The sequence below is a fragment of the Triticum dicoccoides genome, chromosome 4A, assembly GCF_002162155.2.
Source record: "Triticum dicoccoides isolate Atlit2015 ecotype Zavitan chromosome 4A, WEW_v2.0, whole genome shotgun sequence".
Taxonomy (NCBI): domain Eukaryota; kingdom Viridiplantae; phylum Streptophyta; class Magnoliopsida; order Poales; family Poaceae; genus Triticum; species Triticum dicoccoides.
The window spans coordinates 677,153,427-677,164,676 of NC_041386.1; the positions used below are offsets into that span (position 1 = coordinate 677,153,427).

An 11,250-nucleotide genomic window follows, 5' to 3' on the forward strand; every position below is an offset into this window, starting at 1 on the left:
CTTCGATGCGACGAACTTGTCCTCCCGTGACGGCATGATGATGCACTCTAGCACCTTTCGTGCGGCCTTCCAGTCAGTTATGTCACCGTCGTGTGTGTCGAACATGGGCGAGTGCAGTGACTGCGGGTCAAAGCCCAACAGGCCACGCGTGTCAAACACCGGGGCGATGGAGCGAAGCCCGTCTATTGCAGTGGCCTCCTCCCATTTTCTCTTCTTCCCTGATAATGGCAACATGTCGCCGTGCGCTAGATTTTATCACATCAACATCAAGATCACGAGCCATACTGGCTCCATAGTCTTCATCCACGTCTGGACACCGAGCCCACGGGAGATTGCAGAGCACGAGAAAGCTCGCCATAGTCTTCATCTGTGTCTAGGCCTTGAGTTGTTCTCCTTCTCGCTGTGTTCCATTGGCCTCCTCTCGTTTTCTCTTAATCCCAGACAATAGCAACATGTCGCCGTGTGCTAGAATCAACATCAAGATCACGAGCCAGACTGGCTCCATAGTCTTCATCCGCGTCTGGACACCGAGCCCACGGGAGATTGCAGAGCACGAAAAAGCTCGCCATAGTCCTCATCTGCGTCTAGGCACTGAGTTGTTCTCGTTATCACTGTGTTCCAATGGACTCTACTATTATGCCAATAGCATGTGACGCTCGACAGAGAGATCTCGTCCAGCAATAAGCGGCCGGTCTCGGTGTTTTGCACTGAGCGTTACTAGCATTCCTCGCACGCGCCTCCCTCCCACGCTTCAGCATTACCATGTGTTTGGTTATCGAGACACCGGTGGCAGTGATGAAGCTAGTGTTGAGGGTCGCGATGCGCCACCGCCGCCACGGGTGCAGGGACAAGGTGCGCGGAGCCGTGCGAGACCTCATGTTGGCGCACGGCTTGGAGCAGCGAACACTTCAGCGTCATAAACCTCATATTTAAAAAAATGGAATTCAAAATTTGTTCAGCCAATTTTTTATAAAAATTTGCGGTACTTTTTATAAATATTATTATTTCCAAATAATTGCGTGACTTTTCATTCATTAACATTTTATAATTCACAAACTTTTTAAGAGCATCATATAGGATAGTCTTCTAGAACTATAATAAGGAGTGTGATCTTACAAATTCGAAAATATTAATACATTTTATATCCATATAAGAAACGTAAAATAAAACTGTTGTTGCTACCATGCTACAGTTGGCGATGCTTTTTGTTGGCTGGCTTCTCGTCTTCCTCGTTATCGTCGGCGTCGTTGTCATGGTCTTCCTCGTCATCGTTGTCGTGATGGTCTTCCTCGTCATCGTCTTCCTCCTCATTGTTGGCATCGTCCTCCTCTTCATCATCATCGGCATCATCGTCGTCGTCGTCGATCGGGTCCTCCTCCTCGTCGGCGGAGTCATCCTTCGTCGGCTGGGTGTCCTTGTTCAAAGGCGATGGCGGCAATGCAGGAGCGGATATTTTCCAAAAAAGGGCGCGTGACTCCGAGTCAAAGTCGCCCGAGCCGTCGTTGGGCCAACGAAAGTCATCGTCGGACATGGCTGTGGGAGAGATCGAGGGAGTTGAGATATTGCGGTGGATGAAGAAGACAATGTTGCAGTGGGTGTCTTTGGTAGTTGCGTATATTTAAGATCAGTGGGAACTAGAGAAGGCGAGATTAAATCGAGGGGAAGGCGCTTCTTCGTAGTTACTGTGTGAGAACAAGAAGTCACATTCGAAAATTAAATCTTCATTTTTATCCATCAATGCCACTTGTAAGTGGCAAAAATGATTAATTTTTTTAGTAAAGTCTTCCTCATTGGACACTATTCTTATAAAGTCATATAATTTATATATATATTATCTAACCACACCAGTATCGGAATGGATAGAGTAGACACGAGATTCCTAAATGTAAAGACAAAATTCCTATGGACCAAGACAAAACTGGTTTCGCATTTTGTCTGCACGTTCAATCTCTCCATTGGATGATAGAACATGATAGCGGGAGGTAGGAAAAATACGGCGCCAGCTAGGAGGAACGTTGCGCGTGATGCATTCCTCTTCCTTTGCCGACCTCGACTCTTCCACCGCGGTTTTGTCATCGAAAGCAGATTCAAAAAAGGCAAAAGAAACAATAATATGATTGTGTCAATAATCTTAAACCACATCACCAACCTACATTGCACAAATACACAGTTGGCAATTTGAAAGAAAAAAGAGAATGACACAGGGTATTGTCAAACTCAGATGATTTCATTCACAACACCAAGTCTCCACAGGTGGGAACTTGCACCACACATGATGTAGATGTGCTGTCAATACTACAGAGAACGCAAAACAACATAAACGAGTAGTAGACGTACTGTATTGACCAGCACTAAAGAACCATCAAACTAAAGCATATTACGATTTGTCCTTATACTGGAGTAATATCTGACAAGACTGAAGGTCTTTCATAGTTCTAGTGTTACATTCCTAGTTATTACTTAAGAGCGCTGAGAACGAAAACCACGACAAGAAGCTGTCCTAGCACCTTAAGAAGTAGCTCCTTAACTTCCCTCAGTTCAGAGGCACTGTTAATCCTTGGCACCACACTCCCCTGTTGGTTGTTCATGTTCCATGAACTTGTCACCGGGCTCTCTAATAGTCTGGCCTTTTCTCTGTTCGTCTTAAGTTGTTTCTACCTATGAAGTGCTTGAATCTCAAGAAGACCATTGCTAGTATATATGTCTTGAGCCAGCAGGTACTTCGCATAAACAGAGAGCCACTTGTAGAAGGGGCATTTCTTCTCCTTCTAAAGTATAGGTAAAGCAACAGCAAGGAAAAATAATAGACCAACATGTGTTATACTTCCTTCGTGTCACAATATTAGATGTTTTAGAAAGCTTTTTAGCTCTCTATAAATATCTTATATTGTGAGGGGATAGAATATATTAAAAGTACATGATTAAAACACAAAAAATAGTTTAGGCACCTAAGCTAATCCATAACTATTTTTTTCTTTTTAATCATGTACTTTTAATATATTCTATCCCCTCACAATATAAGACATTTACAGAGAGATGTTGCTTTATCTATACTTTAGATGGATAAGGAATGCCCCTTCTATAAGGGGCTCTCTGTTTATGCGAAGTACCTGCTGGTCAAGACATTAATACTAGCAGTGCACTTCTTCTTAAGATTCAAGCACTTCATAGAGAGAAAGACTTAAGATGAACAGAGAAGAGGCCAAACTATTCCAGAGCCCGGTGACAAGTCCGTGGAACATGAACAACCGAAAGCGGAGCATGGTGCCAAGGATTAACAGTGCCTTTGAGGTTATGATCAGTGCCTCTAAACTGAGGTAAGTTAAGGAGCTACTTCGTAAGGTGCTTAATGTGCAAGGACAGCTGCTTGTCGTGGTTGCGGTTATCCTAGCGGTTCTCGTTCTCAACGCTCTTAAGTAATTAGGAATGTAACCTTAGAACTATGAAAGACCTTCAGTCTTGTCAGATATTACTCGGTACAAGGACATATGGTAATATGCTTTAGTTTGATGGTTCTTTAGTGCTGGTCAGTACAATACGGCTACTTCTCATTTATGTTCTTTTGCGTTATCTGTAGTGTTGACAGGACATCTACATCATATGTGGTGCAAGTTCCCACCTGTGGAGACTTGGTGTTGTGGATGAGATCGGCTGAGTTTGAGAATATCCTATGTTATTCTCGTTTCTTTCAAATTGCCAAGAGCGTATTTGTGCAATGTAGGTTTGTGATATGGTTTAAGATTATTGACTCAGTCATATTACTGTTTCTTTTGACTTTTTAGAAATCTGCTTTCAATGACAAAACCGCGCTGGAAGAGTCGAGGTCGGCGAAGGAAGAGAAAAGCATCACGCACGACGTTACTCCTGGCTGGCACCGTATTTTTTCTACCTCCTACTATCATGTTCTATCGTCTAGTTGAGATATTGAATGTGCAGACCAAATGCTAAGCCACTTTTGTCTTGGTCCATAGGAATTTTGTCTTCATATTTAGGAATCTTGTGGCTACTCTCTATCCATTCCGATACTGGTGTGGTTTGATAAATATATATAAATTATATAACTTTATAAGAATCGTGTCCAATGAGAAAAACTTTACGAAAAAATTAATCATTTTTGCCACTTACGGGTGGCATTGCTGGATATGGATAAAGATTTGATTTTCGAATGTGACTTCACGTTTTCACACAGTAACTGTGCAGAAGCGTCTTCCCCTCGAGTTCATCTTGCCTTCTCCAGTTCACACTAATCTTAAATATATGCAAGTACCAAAGACACCAACTGCAACATTGTCGTCTTCATCCACCGCAATCTCTCAAGTCCCTCGGCCTCTCCCACAGCCATGTCCAACGATGGCTTTCATTGGCCCAGCGACGGCTCGGGCGACTTCGACTCAGAGTCGCACGTCCCTTTTTGGGGAATATTTGCTCCTGCATCGCCGCCATCACCTTTGAGCAAGGACACCCAGCCGACAGAGGATGACACCAACGACCAGCAGGGCCGTCTCCAGAAATTTGGGGCCCCGAGCAAAAACCAAAATGGGGCTCAAAATTTTGACAATTCACATAAAGGAATAATTAATATGTGTAAAAGATACTCTCACTTTATTATATAATTTCAAGTCCGCTTTATTTCTATCTTATTTAGGCATATTTCAACTCTAATGCCAGAAGGTAAAGGGATTGCGAAGCAATGAACGGACCTCATGTCCTACCAAAAAGGAGCATCCGTGCAGTATTACCATCACCCCCTTCATTGGCAATATTACCATCATCAATTTCTGCATCAGGAGCCTCGACCTCTGCTGCATTATCATCAAGACCATCATCAACATTAAAATCTGTAGTTTGATTTTCAAAATTGTGTTGGGGCCCTTTCACCAAATATCTATCATGGGAGCCCGTTAGAGATTGAGCCTCAACTTCGAGTTTTTGTTTCTTCTTACACTTTGCAGCACCAGATTCATGCTTTCTAATTCTAGCAGACATGATGAAGATTCAGGAACACAGAACATAACAAATTATAAAAGTGATCATTGATCAAAAAATATATATATATAGTTTCTAATAGTAACGGTCGTCAGATGAATAGACCATCCAAACACAAAGAAAATGAATTGAAAATAGACCCTTGCACTTGGAGATTAAAACACGGTCTGTAGGTTTGGCCTGGACGTGTTCCTCAATGTCTCGATCCTGATTGAAACAACGAACAGAACTGCGGTCACTAGTAGAAAAGGGGGCAATGGTCCAGGCCGGGTCAGCCCACTAGTCCCGGTTCAATCCAGAATCGGGACCAATGGGGGCATTGGACCCGGTTCGTGAGCCCCGGGGGCCGGTCGGGCCACGTGGGCCATTGGTCCCGATTCGGCTGGACCTATTGGTTCCGGTTGGTGGGACGAACCGGGACCAATGCGCCTCGCTCCTGGCCCACCACCATTGGTCCCGGTTGGTGGCGTGAACCGGGACCAAAGGCTGACCTTTAGTCCCGGTTCATGGCACGAACCGGGACCAATTAGTTGCCTATATCTACCCCTCGCCCGCGAGCAGAGCACTCCTAGTGCTCTGTTTTTCGTGGCCGGCGAGGGGAGAGCTTTGTGGTGCTCTAGCTCACCTCCTATGCACACGAGGTGTTCGATGGAATGCTCGAGCCACACTACTTAAGCTTTCTCCTCTCCAAGCTCGACCTCCAAACTTCATTTTCCTTAATATTTGTCTAGGTTTAGTGGTCCGTCACGTCCCGTCCCCGTCTTCACCGCTGTCGATCGCCCGTGCCGATCTCGTCGCTGGCACCACCGTGGTGAGCCTCTTGTTCTTATCTTCTTTCTGACAGGAAAAAAAATTCTTCCTTGTATATTTATATAGATACTTGTATAATTTTCTTACTTTTATTATTGCATCTTATATAGTGCAATGGTTTTGGTATCCGCCCTCGTCGGCCCTCGTCCTGTCTATGATTCGGATGTGGTGTATATTATCTTTTCATAACTATTGGTTCATTTATTGTTTATGACAATTATGCCGACCAACGTGACATAGATTTTATTTATCTAGGAGGTTGTCGAACCGGAAATTCCTACCGACCCTATTGTTGAGAGGTTAAATTTAGTTGAAGAAGAAAACAATTTGTTGAAGGAAAAAATTAGAAAAATTGAGGAGGAGAAGATGATATTGGAGTTGCATATTGCGGATGTCGTCGGTGATCACAAGATCAAGATGGATGCAATGCGCTTGAAGATTAGAAAGATTACAAAATATGCCATTCATAACGAGGCTTGGTATCATTATGCCGTTGGATCAGTTGTTACATTGATTGCAATTATGATCGCATTTGTTTTCGCATTGAAATGTTTTACATAGTTTCAGTGTATGGTTTAATTAATTTAGATGCTCTGCAGAGCTTTATGTTGTTAGATGAGAACTATGTATGTACTTTGATTTTAATGTGATGATGAACTTCTATTAATTTGGTCACTTAATTATCTATTCATGATGTTCTGTAATGATTTTTGACACACTTAATTATATATAATGCACGCAGATGAACCGGCAATGGATGTACGGTTCAAGGCACACCTCCAAGTACATTAAGGGCGTGCATGGTTTTCTCGAAGTGGCTGAGGCAAACAAGCAGAATGGTTTTATGTGTTGTCCATGCCCTATATGTGGGAATACGAAGTCTTACTCTGACCGGAAAATCCTCCACACCCACCTGCTTTACAAGGGTTTCATGCCACACTATAATGTTTGGACGAGGCACAGAGAAATAGGGGTTATGATGGAAGATGGCGAAGAAGAAGAGTACGATGACAACTATGTGCCCCCTGAATACGGTGATGCTACTGAACATCAAGAGGAACCAGATGATGTGCACGATGATGTTGCAACGGGCGAAGCTGCTGAAGATCAAGAGGAACTAGACGATGTGCCCGATGATGATGATCTCCGCCGGGTCATTGTCGATGCAAGGACGCAATGCGAAAGTCAAAAGGAGAAGCTGAAGTTCGATCGCATGTTAGAGGACCACAAAAAAGGGTTGTACCCCAATTGCAAAGATGGCAACACAAAGCTCGGTACCGTACTGGAATTGCTGCAGTGGAAGGCAGAGAATGCTATGTCTGACAAAGGATTTGAGAAGCTACTGTAAATATTGAAGAAGAAGCTTCCAAAGGATAACGAATTGCCCGACAGTACATACGCAGCAAAGAAGGTCATATGCCCTCTAGGATTGGAGGTGCAGAAGATACATGCATGCCCTAATGACTGCATCCTCTTCCGCGGTGCGTACAAGGATCTGAACGCATGCCCGGTATGCGGTGCATTACGGTATAAGATCAGACGAGATGACCCTGGTGATGTTGACGGCGAGCCCCCCAGGAAGAGGGTTTCTGCGAAGGTGATGTGGTATGCTCCTATAATACCACGGTTGAAACGTCTGTTCAGAAACAGAGAGCATGCCAAGTTGATGCGATGGCACAGTGAGGACCGTAAGAAAGACAGGATGTTGAGACCACCCGCTGACGGGTCGCAATGGAGAGAAAGTACTGGGATGAGTTTGCAAGTGAGGCAAGGAACGTATGGTTTGCTTTAAGCGCGGATGACATTAATCCTTTCGGGCAGCAGAGCAGCAATCACAGCACCTGGCCCGTGACTCTATGTATGTATAACCTTCCTCCTTGGATGTGTATGAAGCGAAAGTTCATTATGATGCCAGTTCTCATCCAAGGCCCTAAGCAACCCGGCAACGACATTGATGTGTACCTAAGGCCATTAGTTGAAGAACTTTTACAGCTGTGGAATGGAAACAGTGTACGTACGTGGGATGAGCACAAACAGGAGGAATTTAACCTAAAGGCGTTGCTGTTCGTGACCATCAATGATTGGCCCGCTCTCAGTAACCTTTCAGGACAGACAAACAAGGGATACCACGCATGCACGCACTATTTACTTGACACCGATAGTATATACCTGGCAAGCTGCAGGAAGAATGTGTACCTGGACCATCGTCAATTTCTTCCGACCAACCATCAATGTCGAAAGAAAGGCAAGCATTTCAAAGGCGAGGCAGATCACCGGAAGAAGCCCGCCATGCGTACCGGTGATCACGTACTTGCTATGGTCAATGATTTACACGTAATCTTTGGAAAGTGTCCCGGTGGACTAGCTGTTCCGAGTGACGCTGGGGGACACGCACCCATGTGGAAGAAGAAATCTATATTTTGGGACCTACCCTACTGGAAAGACCTAGAGGTCCGCTCGTCGATCGACGTGATGCACGTGACGAAGAACCTTTGCGTGAACCTGCTAGGCTTCTTGGGCGTGTATGGGAAGACAAAAGATACAGCTGAGGCACGGGAGGACCTACAACGTTTGCACGAAAAAGACGGCATGCCTCCAAAGGAGTATGAAGGTCCTACCAGCTATGCTCTTACCAAAGAAGAGAAGGAAATCTTCTTTGAATGCCTGCTTAGTATGAAGGTCCCGACTGGCTTCTCGTCTAATATAAAAGGAATAATAAATATGGCAGAGAAAAAGTTTCATAACCTAAAGTCTCATGACTGCCACGTGATTATGACACAACTGCTTCCGGTTGCATTGAGGGGGCTTCTACCGGAAAACGTCTGATTAGCCATTGTGAAGATATGTGCATTCCTCAATGCAATCTCTCAGAAGGTGATCGATCCATAAATCATACCAAGGCTAAGGAGTGATGTGGTGCAATGTCTTGTCAGTTTCGAGCTGGTGTTCCCACCATCCTTCTTCAATATCATGACGCACGTCCTAGTTCATCTAGTTGACGAGATTGTCATTCTGGGCCCCGTATTTCTACACAATATGTACCCCTTTGAGAGGTTCATGGGAGTCCTAGAGAAATATGTCCGTAACCGCGCTAGGCAGAAGGAAGCATCTCCATGGGCCATCAAACAGAGGATGTCATCGGGTTTTGTGTTGACTTCATTCCTGGCCTTAAGAAGATAGGTCTCCCTAAATCGCGGTATGAGGGGAGACTGACTGGAAAAGGCACGCTTGGAAGGGACTCAATAATATGCAGGGACGGATATTCTTGGTCTCAAGCACACTACACAGTTCTACAAAACTCTACCTTGGTGACCCCGTATGTCGATGAACACAAGAACAGTCTGCGCCCCAAACACCCGGAGCAGTGCGATGACTGGATTACATGTGAACACATCAGGACTTTCAGCAGTTGGTTGGAAGCACGTATCAGAGGTGACAACACTGTTTGTGATGAGCTCTACTTATTGTCCAGGGGACCATCTTTGACTGTATTGATTTGGAAAGGATACGAGATAAATGGGAATATATTTTACACGATTGACCAAGATCAAAAGAGCACCAACCAAAACAGCGGTGTCCGCTTTGATGCAACAACCGAGAGGGAAAGGACACATATTATGGTTACATAGTGGACATATGGGAACTTGACTACGGAGTAGATTTTAAGGTCCCTTTGTTTAAGTGCAAATGGGTCAATCTGTCAGGAGGCGGGGTACAGGTAGACCCACAGTACGGAATGACAACAGTGGATATGAAAAATCTTGGGTACACTGACGAACCATTCGTCCTAGCCAATGATCTGGCACAGGTTATCTATGTGAAGGACATGTCTACCAGACCGAGAAAGAGAAAAGATAAGGAAGCGAATACATCATACGATGAGCCAAAGCACCACATAGTTCTTTCAGGAAAAAGGGACATCGTGGGAGTGGGGGACAAGACAGACATGTCAGAAGATTATGAAAAGTTTCATGAAATTCCTCCCTTCAAAGTCAAGGCTGACCCCAGCATCCTGATAAACGATGAAGATTATCCATGGTTACGGCGCAATAAGCAAATGACACAAGCGAAGAAAAAGTGAAGACTTTCTCCCGCAACTATTATGATGATACCATGCCAACTTTGTAACTGACGAGTATGATACCATTTTCCGTTTTGTACATGCACATGCTATGTGGGTCAATTTATGTTACCATGTCTACTTTCAACTTTTTCAAAATTCATTTGAAATGCTTTAATGTCTTATGGTTCGGCCCTCGTAATAATTAAAAATAGCAAGAATAAGTATTTTGTTGTAAGTAGAAAGAAAATAAAATAAATAAAGCAAGAAAGAAAACAAAAAAACAAAAAAAGTGTTTTCAAATTTGAAAACTAATGGCACTAACAGAAAGTTTATAATTTTCCTAAAACTAAAAGCAAAAACAATTAAAAAATAAAGCAAAAAACAAAAGAAAATAAATAATATAGAAAACAAAACAAAAAAACAACAATAAGTATTTTGTTGTAAGTAGAAACAAAATAAAATAAATAAAGCAAGAAAGAAAACAAAAAAACAAAAAAAAATGTTTTCAAATTTGAAAACTAATGGCACTAACAGAAAGTTTATAATTTTCCTAAAACTAAAAGCAAAAACAATTAAAAAATAAAGCAAAAATTAAAAGAAAATAAATAATGCAGAAAACAAAACAAAAAAACTGGAAAAAAATAAATATAGCAACAATAAGTAAAGAAAACAAAAAAAACAAAAAAATGCCTCCTACTGGGCCCCCACGGCCTGAATACGACATGAAACCCTACTATGGGCCAGGATTCAGCCCGCAGTAGGCCCAGAAGGCCGATCAGGCAAAGCAATAGCAAGTAGGCCCGAAAGCCTGCGGTGAAGAAGAGCTCGAGAGGGGTACGGCAGTGGGGCTTATAAACCACTGCGCGCCCTTCTCAACTAGCGAGGTGGGACTAAACTTTGGCCCCGAGGCAGGCAGCACAGGGGCCTTTGGTCCTCGTTGGTGGCACCAACCGGGACTAAAGGGGAGGCATTAGTCCCGGTTGGTGCCACCAACCGGTACCAAAGGCCGCCGGTTCTCGCCCTTTGGGCTGCCGAAAAAGAGGCCTTTGGTCCCGGTTGGTGGCACCAACCAGGACTAAAGGGTGCATTAGTCCCGGTTGGTGCCACCAACCGGGACTAAAGGGTTTGCTATATAAGCAACACTTAGCAGTTTCGGCCAAACCGCCCACTTCTCCCCCGACGCCCCCTGCTCCTCCTCGTCGCCGTCACCGCCCGACGCCCCTGCTCCACCTTGCCGTTGCCGCCGCCACCGACGCCGTCAGGCTGCTCGCCTGAGCCGTCGCCGCCGTCCCCTGTGAGCATAGCCTGCTCCCGCGCCCCTCCTGTCCCGTGCCACTGCGCGGCCACCGCGCGCCGCCCCTGTCCCTACGCAGCCGCCGCGCCGCCGCCCC

The 11,250-nt window shown here is 44.5% G+C and overlaps 1 pseudogene; it reads left to right on the forward strand.

Annotated features, from left to right (window-relative positions):
• Positions 1 to 819: 819 nt before the first annotated feature.
• Positions 820 to 11,250, forward strand: part of LOC119284058 — a 36,086-nt pseudogene continuing 25,655 nt past the window's right edge.